The 14,404-nt window shown below is 43.2% G+C and overlaps 3 pseudogenes; all 3 read left to right on the plus strand.

The window, feature by feature from the left end:
* The first annotated feature begins 2,085 nt into the window (after positions 1 to 2,085).
* On the plus strand, positions 2,086 to 3,133 carry LOC125517065 (BTB/POZ and MATH domain-containing protein 1-like; annotated as a pseudogene).
* Positions 3,134 to 5,618: 2,485 nt separating this feature from the next.
* LOC125517066 (BTB/POZ and MATH domain-containing protein 2-like) lies at positions 5,619 to 6,604 on the plus strand (annotated as a pseudogene).
* A 6,135-nt stretch (positions 6,605 to 12,739) lies between these two features.
* Positions 12,740 to 14,102, plus strand: LOC125527578 (BTB/POZ and MATH domain-containing protein 1 pseudogene; annotated as a pseudogene).
* The last annotated feature ends 302 nt before the right edge of the window (positions 14,103 to 14,404 follow it).

The raw sequence follows: 14,404 nt of genomic DNA on the forward strand, positions 1-14,404 counted from the left end.
TATGCCAACCCAGCATGAGCTACTGCCTGTCCTTCAGTTCCAGAAGATCCTTGGCATGTTGGTTTTGAGAAGGTTATGAAGTGGTGCTACATTTAGGATATCCATCACCGGTTGGCTTCTATCAAGTTACTTTTGATACACTAGTAAGATGCCCGTGCTATGCCACAGAACCACATCAAAGTATGGAGACAAAAATAGTCCATCCTCACTTGGATGAAGGGAGAAGGCGGATAGGGATAGAAGGTGGAGCACAAACAAGTGAGAAGTGGCGATGGGGTCCTGTGAAACGGTACCAGCAATATGGAAAATAGTGTGAAGACATGGAGGTTTTGTTGACAAGGCAATGATAGCGAAATGACTAAAATGCACCATTGGTCTATAAACTTGTTCCAAATATGCACAATAGTTGTGTAGCTCATGGGATATTTTCAACTGGTTAAATATGAGTGAACATGTCACAATCGCACCGACTGGTCACCATATGCGAGGAATCTTGCTCAAGGCTTTTTGTGTGCAAAAATAACCCTCATGAATTTCTTGAGGTGTTTCTATACCAAGCAATACCACTCTCTCCCTCCCTCTCTCTCTTTCCCTCCCTCCCTCCCTCCCTCCCTCTCTCTCTCTCTCTCTCTCTCTCTCTTCCCATCAGCCGAGACTTGGGCCGGATTTTTATGACATGCCTGAGGCCAGAGGGCTAGGCGATAATATAGATGATGGACCAGAGAGCCTAGTGCATCACGGGTGGGTTTTACGTCTTGTGCGCAACTTTAGTGGCATAATCCCATCGCAAATGTAATGCGTCGCTTATTGCGGGACATAAGCAGCCCTCACCTACAGGGATCGATGAAATGGGCTCGCTTAGCAATGTGGTATCTAATAGTTTTGGGAAGCTTTTAAGGAGAAGTTGGAGAAACCTTCCACCCGGTTTTCGGAAGGTTCCTAGCAGCTTTCCTTCTACTTATCTTTTGTATTTCTCTCTACCCCTTTTTATCGATTTTCATTTTGTTTTTCTATTTTTCCTGTTTGTTTTTTTCTATATTTACAAACATGTCGACTTTTATTGAATACATGTTGAAAAAAATAGATGCACGTTGAAGTTTTTTCGAATACACATCGACCACTTATACATTGACATGATAGTTGATCCCTGAAATTCTGAACTTTCTATATATACATTGACATGATATTCTGCTTGTAGTTGATAATATCATATCATTAGAAATTTCACCCGTATTATAATAGTATGCATAACTCTTTATGCATGGTTCATGCTATTCCTCTTTTCAGATTGTGCAACCCGTGGTATTGGTTCTTCTCTTTGCTTTTTGGGCTATAATCGATGTGATAATTAGGTGGCAAGCCTTTCATCTGCATGCCACTGTCATGAGAACCTTCTGTCTTTCAAAAGTTTCCTTTTGAATCGGTTGAACATCTTATATTTGGGAAGGGAGGGAGTACTTTACAATCTGATCATAGTAGCTCGAATTTCAGTAGTACTGAACTGTAGATGTGAACTCTCAGGCATGTATATTAGAATTCTCTGGAGTTCTCAATCTAGAAGACTCATGTTAAGTCGTGGACCAGGTACACTGGCCAATCCTCGATCTTGAGGTACACTACATATTTGGGATGGTGGCATGGTAGGATGGAAAGTGTGCTAAGGTGGTAGATGAAAATGGACGACACTGCTTGAGATGTTGGAGGCTCTAACGTATGCTTGAGGTGAAACGGAGGCTCCCCCGACAACGTGTCCTGCGTACCGCGCTCAACATCTGAGGTACACGGTGACATGGCTGTGTGCGAACAGGGAACCACTTGTTTCTTGTGCCATCCAATAAAATAATAAAAACCTAGGAATACGAGTTAGTACTAATTCTTATCTTATATTCTTATATAAACACTACACGACATCACAAAACTTCTCCTTTGCAAACTCGAAACCCTAACCTTGCCATTCTGCCTGGTCACTTTATTCCGCCGCGCCGCCGCCACCCCCTCCCTCCCCACCACCACCAATAGCATTGCCAAGGGCCTTCATCGAGAGTTACAACTCACCCCGATCCCCTCCTCCTCCCAACTTCCATGATGGTAGCATCGCATGGTTCAATAGTGAGGGTGCTATTGAGGCGCACACAAGAGATGACGGAGGCCACGGTCGTGTTCGAGATTGCCGGCAACAACCTGCTCAAGGGCCTTGGTAGAGGCGCATTGCGCTCTTCTCCGCCATTCTCTATCGGCGACTACGACTGGTGCATCCTCTACTACCCCGTCGGTTTCGGGGAGCCAAGGTTGCGCCTCTGTCTTCCTCAAGCCCCCGACCAAGAACGCCATGGTGAGGGCATACTACAGGTTGTGGCCTCTAGATGCGGTTAGTGGCCAGACGATTAAGGCGGTATGCTGAGTGACAAAAGTGTTTGACCCTAAAATCCCATCTTGGGGCTTTCCAAATTAAGTTCATGAAGACCACCAAGCCGGCGTACGTGGGGAACAATTGTCTCACGATGTAGTGCGAAGTCCGGGTTATCAAGGAAGCACTAGAGATCATGTGCTGCCCTTTGAACTTTCGGATAATATTGCAACATAGCTAGAGGGGAAGAAAGGAGCAGAAGTGACTTTTAAGGTTCAAGGGGATATATTTTCTGCTAATAAGATTTTTCTTGCGATGCGGTCGGCGGTCTTTGACACCAAGTTTTACGGGCGTATGGCTATCGAGGACAATGAGTCACAGGACATAACTATCGACGAATTGCAACCTGCTATATTCAAGGCATTTCTTCACTTCTTCTACACGGATTCATTGCCTTCCATGGTTGATCTTGATGATGATGATGAAAAAAGAGAAATGGTTAAGCACTTATTTGTGGCTGCTCATAAGTATGCGACGAAAAGGATGAAGGTGATATGTGAAGGCATTCTATGGAAGAGTCTTGATGCCGAGACCGCAGCGACAATATTAACTCTAACTTAGTAGCTTCATTGCAACAACCTCAAATATGCTTGCATTGAATTGATGCTCTGTTCGAATAATATGAATGATGTTCTCGCAAGCCAAGGGTATCTACATCTCAAAAGATCTTTTCCTGGCGTCATAATCGATGTGTTTGAGAGAACAATTAAGTCCTGCAAAATTTAGTATGCCGACCGGCATGAGCTACTGGTTATCTTTCAGTTCCGGATGATCCTTGGCATGTTGGTTTTGAGAAGGTTATGAAGTGGTGCTAAATTTAGGATGCCCATCACCGGTTGGCTTCTATCGAGTTACTTTTGATACACTAGTAACATGCCCGTGCTATGCCATGGAACCACATCAAAGTATGGAGACAAAAATAGTCCATCCTCGCTTGGATGAAGGGAGAAGGCCGATAGGGATAGAAGGTGGAAACAAGTGAGATTGTTCGAGAAGTGCCGATGGGGTCCTGTGAAACGGTATGAGCAATAGGGAAAATAGTGTGAAGACAATGTGGTTTTGTCGACAAGGCAATGATAGAGAAATGACTAAAATGCACCACTTTCTATAAACTTGTTCCAAATATGCACAATAATTGTGTAGCTCATGGGATGTTTTCAACTGGTTAAATATGAGTGAACATGTCACAATCGCACCGACTGGTCACCATATGCGAGGAACCTTGCTCAAGGATTTTTTGTGCAAAAATAACCCTCATGAATTTCTTGAGGTGTTCCTATACCAAGCAATACCACTCTCTCCCCCTCCCTCCCTCTCTCTCTCTCTCTCTCTCTTCCCATCATCCGAGACTTCGGCAGGATTTTTCTGACATGCCTGAGGCCAGATGGCTAGGCAGAGCACGATCGATGGTTTGCGTGCAGAGCTAGCATGACTTGATGTCTTGCGCCGGCTTGGGCCAGATAATATAGATGACGGACCAGACAACCTAGTGCATCACGGGTGGGTTGTTACGTTCCGTGCGCAACATTAGTGGCATAATCCCATCGTAAATGCAATGCCTCGCTTGTTGTGGGACAAAAGCAGCCCTCACCTACATGGATCGATGAAATGGGCTGGCCCAGCAATGTGGTATCTAATAGTTTTGGGAAGCTTTTAAGGAGAAGTTGGAGGAACCTTCCATCTGGTTTTGGGAAGGTTCCTAGCAGCTTTCCTTCTACTTCTCTTTTGTATTTCTCTCAACCCGTTTTTATCGATTTTAATTTTCTTTTCTATTTTTCATATTTGTTTTTTCTATTTTTCATATTTGTTTTTTCTATTTTTAAATACATGTCGACTTTTGTTGAATACACGTTGAACATTTTTTGTATACATGTTAAAAAAATTAGATACACATTGAACTTTTTCGAATACACATTGAACACTTATCTGGATACATGTTGAACGTTTGTCAAATGCATACGGAACATTTTGTTAACATGCATCTAACATTTTTGAAAAATGCCGTGATCATTTTTTAAAACATGTGTAATTTTTTTAGTGTTACCAACATTTTTTCAATAGAAAAAAGTTTCCTTTATGTTAATGACATTTTTAAAAATTGCCAAACGAAATTTGATATTTCACTAACACTTTTTTCTATGCCTCATCCTTTTCCGTTTCCATTCTGGTTATCTATCTTCTATACCCATAATAGTCCATATTACTTTGTACTTTCCCAGATTGAGAAAAAAAACTAAACTTTCTGAAAAGGAAACAAGATAGTTGATCCCTGGAATTCTGAACTTTCTATATATACATTGGCATGATGTTCTGCTTGTAGTTGATAATATCATATCATTGAAAATTTCACCCGTATTATAATAGTATGCATAACTTTTTATGCCTAGTTCATGCTATTCCTCTTTGTCAGATTGTGCAACCCGTGGTATTGGTTCTTCTCTTTGCTTCTTGGGCTATAATTGATGTGATAATTAGGTGGTAAGCTTTTTGTCTGCATGCCACTGTCATGAGAACCTTCTGTCTTTTAGAAGTTTCCTTTTGAATCAGTTGAACATCTTATATTTGGGAATGGAGGGAGTACTTTACAATCTGATCATAGTAGTTTGAATTTCAGTAGTATTGAACTATAGATGTGAACTCTCAGGCATGTATATTAGAATTCCCTGGAGTTCTCAATCTAGAAGACTCATGTTAAATCATGGACCAGGTACACTGCCCAATCCTCGATCTTGAGGTACACTACATATTTGGGATGGTGGCATGGTAGGATGGAAAGAGTGCTAACGTGGTAGATGAAAATGGACGACACTGCTTGAGATGTTGGAGGCTCTAACATATGCTCAAAGTGAAATGGAGGCTCCCCTGGCAACGTGTCCTGCGTACCACGCTCAACACCGGAGGTACACAGTGATGTGGCTGTGTGCGAACAGGGAACCACTTGTTTCTTGTGCCATCCAATAAAATCATAAAAACCTAAGAATAAGAGTTAGTACTAATTCTTATCTTATATTCTTATATAAACACTACACAACATCACAAAACTTCCCCTTTGCAATGTCGAAACCCTAACCTTCCCCATTCCGCCTGGTCACTTTCTTCCGTCGTGCCGCCGCCACTCCCCCTCCCTCACCACCACCACCAATAGCATCGCCAAGGGCCTTCATCGAGAGCTACAACTCACCCCGATCCCCTCCTCCTCCCAACTTCCATGATGGTAGCATCGCAGGGTTCAATAGTGAGGGTGCTATTGAGGCGCACACAAGAGACGAGGGAGGCCACGGCCATGTTCGAGATTGCCGGCAACAACCTGCTCAAGGGCCTTGGTAGAGGCGCATTGCACTCTTCTCTGCCATTCTCTATCGGCGGCTACGAATGGTGCATCCTCTACTACCCCGACGGTTTCGGGGAGCCAAGGTTACGCCTCTGTCTTCCTTAAGCTCCCGACCAAGAACGCCATGGTAAGGGCGTAATACATGTTGTGGCCTCTAGATGCAGTTAGTGGGCAGGCGATTAAGGCGGTATGCTGAGTGACAAAAGTGTTCGACCCTAAAAGCCCATCTTGAGGCTTTCCAAAGTTCATGAATACCGTGTTATCAAGGAAGCACTATAGATCCCTACGCCGCCCTCTGAACTTTCGGATAATCTTGCAACATTGCTACAGGGGAAGAAAGGAGCAGATGTGACTTTCAAGGTTCAAGGGGATGTATTTCCCGCTCATAAGATTTTGCTTCAGATGCGGTCGGCGGTTTTCGACGCTAAGTTCTACGAGCCTATAGCTACAGGGGACAAAGTCACCGGACATAACTATCGACAACATGCAACCTACTGTTTTCAAGGCATTTCTTCACTTCATCTACATGGATTCATTGCCTTCCATGGTTGATCTTGATGATGATGACAAAAGAGAAATGGTTAAGCACTTAATTGTGGCTGCCGATAAGTATGTGATGGAAAGGATGAAAGTGATATGTGAAGGCATGCTATACAAGAGTCTTGATGTTGAGACTGTGGCTACAATATTAGCTCTAGCTGAGCAGCTTCATTGCAGCAACCTCGAAGATGCTTGCATTGAATTTATGATCTCTTTGAATCGAATGAATGATGCTCGCAAGCCAAGGGTATCTAAATCTCAAAAGATCTTTTCCTGACATCATTATCGATGAGTTTGAGAGAACAGTTAAGTCCCGCAAAATTTAGTTTGGCAACCCGGCATGAGCTACTTCTTGTCCTTCAGTTTGGGAAGATCCTCGGCATGTTGGTCTGGAGAAGGTTATGAAGTGGTTCTAAATTTAGGATGTCCATCACCGGTTGGCTTCTATCAAGTTTCTTTTGAAACACTAGTAAGATGCCTGTGCTACGGCACGAAACCCCATCAAAGCATGGAGACAAAAATAGTCCATCCTCGCCTGGCTGGAGGGAGAAGGCGGATAGGGATAGAAGGTGGATCACAGACATGTGAGATTATTCGAGAAGTGCCCATGGGGTCCTTTGAAATGGTACGAGCTAGAGGGGAAACAATGTGAAGACAAGGAGGTTTTGTCGATGAGGCAATGATAGTGAAATGACTAAAATGCACCATTGATCTATAAACTTGTTCCAAATATGCACAATACTTGTGTAGCTCATGGGATGATTTAACCTGGTTAAATATGAGAGAACATGTCACAATCGCACCGACTGGTCACCATATACGAGGTATCTTGCTCAAGGCTTTTTGGGTGCAAAAATAACCCTCATGTATTTTTTGAGGTGTTTATATGCGAAGCAATACCTCTCTCTCTCCCTCTCTCTCTCACTCTCTCTGCCGAGACTTGGGCTGGATTTTTCTGACATGCCCAAGTCTAGGTGGCTAGGCAGAGCACGACCGACGGTTTGCGTGTGAAGCTAGCATGACCTGATGTCTTGCACCGGGTTGGGCCAAAAAATATAGACGAAGGACCACACGGCCTAATGCATCACGGGAGGTTTGTTATGGCTTGTGCGCAACCTTAGTTGCATAATCCCGTCGCAAATGCAATGCCTCGCTTGTTGTGGGACATAAGCAGCGCTCACCTATGGAGAAGTTTTGAGAAATGGGCTGGCCCAACAATGTGGTATCTAATAGTTTTGAGAAGCTTTTAAGGAGAAGTTGGAGGAACCTTCCATCTTGTTTCGGGAATGTTCCTGGCAACTTTTCTTCTACTTCTCATTTGTATTTCTCTCTACCAGTTTTTATAGATTTTCATTTCCTTTTTCCATTTTCCTGTTTTATTCTATTTTTAAATACATGTCCAATTTGTTGAATACACGTTGAACATTATTTGTATACATGTTGAAAAAAATTAGATACGCATTGAACTTTTTTCAAATATACATTGAACACTTATTTGAACACATGTTGAATATTTGTCAAATGCATATTGAACATTTTTTTAACACGTGTTCAACATTTTTTTAGAAATGTCATGAACATTTTTTAAAACATGCGTAAATTTTTTAAGTGTTACAAACACTTTTGAATGGAGAAAAGAATTTTTATATGTTAGCGACATTTATAAAATTTGCCCAAACAAAATTTGATATTTCACTAACATTTAAAAAAACCATGAACAAATTTGTAAATGTGTGTTAGTTTTTTGAATGTCATGTTTTTTTTGAATTGTACGGATATTTTTCCAAATTACGTAAATTTTTTTTATATTTTTAAAGAATGTTTAAAAAAGTGTGATGAATATATTTTGAAATGAGTGAACATTTTGTAAATGTCAGAAACATTTTATTGAATTGTCAAACTTCTTTCAAAAACCGCGAGTATAAACTTTTACATTCCCTGAATATTTTTGTAACGTGCAATGAACATTTTTTTACCAAAAATGGGAGAGGAAAAACAAAAGCAAAAATGTAAGGGGAAAGGGCAGAGAAAGAAAAAAAACATTCTATCTGTTGCTCGCTTTCTTTGGGTGAAAGCTTGTAGGGTTGTCGCTGGAAAGAGGCGTGTAATTTGGTCATGTCACTAGGCCTGGCCAATTACCCGCGCTGCAGGCGATGACACTCCTTTCGCCACCACTCAATGCTCCTAAGGACACGTACAACGCGGGCGCTATCGGCAAGCGCTAGGGTACAAATCCCAGCCGTTGTGCTAGATTCCCACCGAGCATGGGAATTCTGCTGGCATCGACGCCTAGTCTGTCGTCAGGCGATCCAAGTCTTTCGTGTGTTTGTTTTACTAGGTAATTGCCCGTGCGTTGCAGCGGGGTCATACAAACTCTAATATTATGTATAACATTTACTTTTAGGACATAAATACTGTCAACTTTTTTTAGCCAATAAATAACTTTCGTTGTTGTTTTTCTTCTTCTTCGCTTCATGAGCTGGCCGTCATTGTTGCTGTCGGTGCTGCCGGTGATGACATTGCCATAATATCAATTAAACTCAAGATGCTATATAACTCCATCGTTTAAAAATAGTTCGAGCAGCTATGTCTTTTACAAGATGTACCAAAAACCCATTGTGTCTATTCTCGTAATCGTAAACTATCTAGTACAAGCCTGTGTGGACCTTTTATATATAGCACACATTCTATGTACTAAATTAACTTAGAATAACCTGAAAGTCATGGTTAAGAAAGAGGAAAATGTACTTCCTTCACTAACAAAACATGGATTCCCTACCTTAGAAGAAACAAACAAATCAACCAGGCTCCGTTTCTTGCATTTAATTTTATGGACCTTCATCACACACAAAAATAGAAAAACGAAAACGCATGCTGGAACCCGGTCCAACGGGAAGCAAGTTGATTCGCTAGCCCGCAAGATGGGAATTACAAGGGCGTACATGATCTCTTACATGGGCCATGCAAGGCATCCCCGAAGAAGGATGGCATGCATATTGGTTTTTGCGTTGCACCTCCAACTCTTTTGCTTGAACTCATCCATGGCTTGGAAGCGAGAGGGCACCACGTGAGATTTTCTGGATCGCGTTGTTTTTCTTGGAGAGAGGGTCGGCTGAGAGAGAGAGGTTCGATAGCCTGGGAGAGGAAGAGATGCGGCAAAATCGGGAGACAGATAATTTCTCTCTCTCTCGATATTTACGCTTGAGAGATTGCGGGAGTACATTCAGGGAAAGATATATTTTCTACAACTATTGTCTGTGATTTATTTTCCAACTGAATGATTGGGAGATTGGTTATGTGAGGGAGATTGGCCCTTGATTACAGGAGACTGATCCGAATTTATTGGGTTACCAAAGAATATTTGTCAGGTTACCATCAAAAGACTAAGGCTGGTCATAGTGGAGAGTAACTTAGACTAGTGTCATGCATATAACACTAGTCTATGTTACTATCTTTATAATGCAAAGTGTCATAGAAGTAGTATCATATATGGTTACATTTATTAGCTTATAGACTCAACATTTCTTGGGAAGCGTTATGTGATGGTAACATAATATGTTACTCCAAACACCTTTCTCCTCATTAACTAGGTGCCATATAAGCAAACTTGTCTTGAGATGTGTTATGTTACTAGCTAAATTACTCCCACTATGACTAGCCTAATGCGATCTTGCCGGTCAAATAAAAATCGTGCAAAATAGAAAATCAGGACGGGGAGGAAAACCAAAGAAGGGGTAGGGAGGGGCGAACAAAGGGGTTGGACGAAAAATTGACATATGACGGGAAACGAAACACTCCGTTTCCTTTAGGTAGTAAGAGATAGAGATTAGTTAGGTATCCATAGAACCCTCCTAAGGGCATGTCCAACGCGGGCGCTTGCGGTCTGCGCCAGGATCTAATTCCCACCGATATCCCGATCGATTGGCAGTTACATGCTTCGAATCCTGGCATCGGACGCCGCCAGGCGAAAATAGATGCGCCGAGCGCTTCATTCTTTTTTTTCCCTGCATGTGACGCATTAGCAGTTTAATTAGCGCACAATTAGCGCCCCTGGTAGCGTTTTGCGTTGGAAGGCTGGGCTCTTGGATATTTTCCAATTTAAATTTTTTCTTTCTCTATAAGCGCCTGGTCAGGCGGCCAGCATTGTAGATGCCCTAAGGGCATCTCCAACGCGCGGTGCTTGGAAAAGCGCTGGGTCGACGCAAAGGGATGCATCGAGGGCGCACGTCGAGGGAGTAGGCAAGTCTCGTCCATGCATCGGGCGGTTCGCTCCTATCTCTCCCGCATGCGGCGCATAGCCAGCTAAATTAGCGTTTAATTAGCACTGGCAGTCTAGCGTCTCGTGTTGTAAGACATGGGCGCCTAGATTTTTTTAATTTATAATACCTTCTTTTCGTCTATAAGCTCCTAATCAAGCGCCGGGCATTGTACATGCCCTAAAAAAAGGTATCGGCAGAATCCTACCAGCATTGGATACCTCTTACACAGGCGCTTAGCACAAAATCATATTTTTCCTTTGGCCGAGCGTCTACAGAAGCCTCTCCCTATTGGAGATGCCCTATGGATCCATACGAACGAGGTATCCTAACGTCTGCGTCTACGATATTTCGGTGTCCGATCTCGTTTTACCGGTTTGATGTGCATTGTTGTACAATCATACATTAATCAGACAAATCCCGTCGTAAGCATAGCAGACGAGGTATAGGCGTACAATACCTCCCTGCAAATCTCTCGTCCGTGACTCCGAGCACACTAACGAGCATGGCATACAGGCAAAATTGACTGGTGAAAATCAAACACACTGTCTCCAATTCCTACCCCGAAGAAAATCAGATATCCCTAACAAGAATCAGATCGGCACAACCATACATGCATCACGCATGGAGAGATGACAACGCTCCTTCCGCCGCCGCTCAGCGCTCTTCTAGTTCATCACCTGACCGGCTGACCGAGACGCAGCTTTCTCCCAACTCGGCCGCGAGAGAGATTATTACAGCACCAAACGACCCTAAATCCCGGCAACTCGTTGATGTCATACTCGACGGGCTCAGCGATATCCGTGGCACGGGCAGCAGTGACATCTCCCTCTTACCTCTCGCAAAAAAGGGTATAAGTGTAGTACATATTTAAGTCAGAACTAATGTACTCACATAAATGCTTTACCTTTTTACATTTTCTCTACATCACATTAATGTAGATGCCACTACATAGTCAAAGTACAAAGTTACTGCAAGAATGGAGAAAGCCCACGCATTGGTACTACTGGAGTAGGGCTGGACCAAAAGCTCGTAACTCGCGAACTTAATGAGCGCTCGATAGTTCGGCTCGTTAAGCTCGTAGCTCGCTTCTTAATGAACAGAGCCAATCATTGATTTTAGCTCGTTAAGCTTAACGAGCTTAACGAGCGAGCTAACGAGTTTCACAAGTAGCTCGTTAAGCTCGTTAGTAACAACACAACACATATTTTCATTTACATGACAAACTTTTATAGCACCTCAGCCCATCTATTCAATCTAATCGACTTATGAGACAACAAACTACTGCATTTCTTTTTATAGTCATCATATTTCGTCTTGAAAACCACATCTACACATTCATCCTGTATATCGTAAAATATTATAATCTGTTAACGAGCGCTCACGAGCTTAACGAGCTTCAAACGAGCCGAGCCGAGCAGGGTTTTCTACTCGTTAATCTTAACGAGCTTAACGAGCCGAGCCTTAACGAACACGAGCTTAATGAGTACGAGCTTAACGAGCCGAGCTGCTCGTTAGTCCATCCCTATACTGGAGTGAAATTTTTAATCCTTTTCCATGCCCAGCAGGCAGCAGCCCTTGTCTTCCATCAAGTAGACAGAGCACCACAAATCAGGAATCTATCTAATTTCTGCAGTTAAACAAATCCGTAAATTCACCAAACCAAATACACATATAGCTCATGTTAGGTTGGTCAGAGCCAGAGACTCGTATAACTCATGTGGGTCGGACTGCAGGCGTGGTGTCCATGCGAGCCATTCTTCGCCCGACCTTAGGCTCGGCCCCATGCGAGGCACAACGTGTCCATCGACAGGCAAGAGCTGCGCACGTGCGCCTGTGCAGACGATGTGTTACCATTTTTTTTCGCGGTCAACGCATCACATCTAGCCGATCTGGGCCAAATCGATGACAAACACCCAAATTACTTATCGAAGCAGCGGCCCAGTACCATCCAACGCTCTGTGGTATCCGCAACAAAGCCCAAGCGAAAGCACGAGGGGCATCCCACGGACAGGAACGCCAACAACAGCGCATCCGATGGTTAATATTGCTAATGGTCTAAGATGGCTGAAAAAAAAGCTCAATTATAATGTCTCTATATACAACACAAAACTTTCCCCTTCCAAATCGAAACCCTAACCTTCCCCCAATCCGTCCGGTCACTTTCTGAGGGCACGCCGCCGCCGCCGCTGCCACCACTCCTCCCACACCCTCCCACCAATAGCATCGCCGAGGGCCTTCATCAAGAGCCCCGCCCGCCCAGCGCCGACCCCCTCCTGCTCCCGACTCCCTCAATGGCAGCATCGCAGGGTTCAATAGTGAGGGTGCCGTCAAGGCGCACACAAGAGACGACGGAGGCCACGGTCGCGTTCGAGATTGCCAGCTACAGCCTGCTCAAGGGCCTCGCTAGAGGTGAATTCCTCTCTTCTCCGCCCTTCTCCATCAGCAGTTACGAATGGTGCATCCTCTACTACCCCGATGGTTCCGGGGATGAGAGGGGCCAAGGTTATGCCTCTGTCTTCCTCAAGCTCCTGACCAAGAACACCCTAGTGAGGGCGTTCTACAGGTTGTGGCATCTGGATGCGGTTAGGGGGCACATGATTAAGCCGGTGTTCAGCAGCCAAGTGACAAATGTGTTCGGCCCTAAAAGCCCATCTTGGGGCTTTGAAAAGTTCATGAAGACCACCGAGCTGACGTATGCGCGGAATGATTGTCTCGTGATGGAGTGGGAAGTCCGAATTATCAAGGAAACACTAGAGATCCAAGTGCCACCCTCTGAGCTTTCGGATAATCTTGCAACATTACTAGAGGGGAAGAAAGGAGCAGACGTGAATTTCAAGGTTCAAGGGGAGATTTTTTTTTCTCATAAGATTTTGCTTGCGATGCGGTCAGCAGTCTTTGACGCCAAGTTCTATGGGCCTATGTCTATGGGGGAGAAAGAGTCACATGACATAACTATCGATGACATGCAGCCTCCTGTTTTCAAGGCATTTCTTCACTTCATCTACACGGATTCATTGCCTTCCATGGTTGATCTAGATGATAATGACAAAATAGAAATGGTTAAGCACTTACTTGTGGCTGCAGATAAGTATGCAATGGGAAGGATGAAGGTGATATGTGAAGGCATGCTATGCAAGAGTCTTGATGTCGAGACTGTGATGACAATATTAGCTCTAGCTGAGCAGTATCATTGCAGCAATCTCAAATATGCTTGCATTGAATTTATGCTCTCTTCGAATAGAATGAATGATGTGCTCACAAGCCAAGGATATCTACATCTCAAAAGATCGTTTCCTGACATCATTGTTGATTTGTTTGAGAGGACAGTTAAGTCCCGCAAAATTTAGTATGTCAACCTGGTATGAGCTACTGCTTGTCCTTCAATTCTAGAAGATCATTATCATGTTGGTTTGGAGAAGAAAATGAAGTCGTGCTAAATCTAGCATTCCCATCATGGGTTGGCTTCTACATAGTTACTTTTGATACATAGCGACCTGAGATGAGGCTGCCAAGTCTTTTAGTTTTCGGAGATCTTTTGGACAAAGTAGTTCGTTCTATAAATGTATGTCTCCAATGTAAGGTTGGTCCATCTGATATAAATATATATGATTCTATGGTAGCTCACTAGTTACTCTTTTATCTGCTTACCTTAATTGCTGGCTTTATGTGAAGAATGATAAAACTTTGAGTTCTTGGCGATCACATTTGAGATAATTCATTTTACCTGTATGAAAAACTTATATTTGAATGCTAACTTCTATATTTCATTAGAGACAGTTACAAATTGTTTCTTGACATTGTTGTCAGACCAAGTAAAGATGGAATTAACAAATGAGATTTAATTTTTTGTACTGGTAAATTCTTATA

The sequence above is a fragment of the Triticum urartu genome, chromosome 6A, assembly GCF_056163025.1.
Source record: "Triticum urartu cultivar PI428250 chromosome 6A, HENAU_Tu73, whole genome shotgun sequence".
NCBI classification, from domain to species: Eukaryota; Viridiplantae; Streptophyta; class Magnoliopsida; order Poales; family Poaceae; genus Triticum; species Triticum urartu.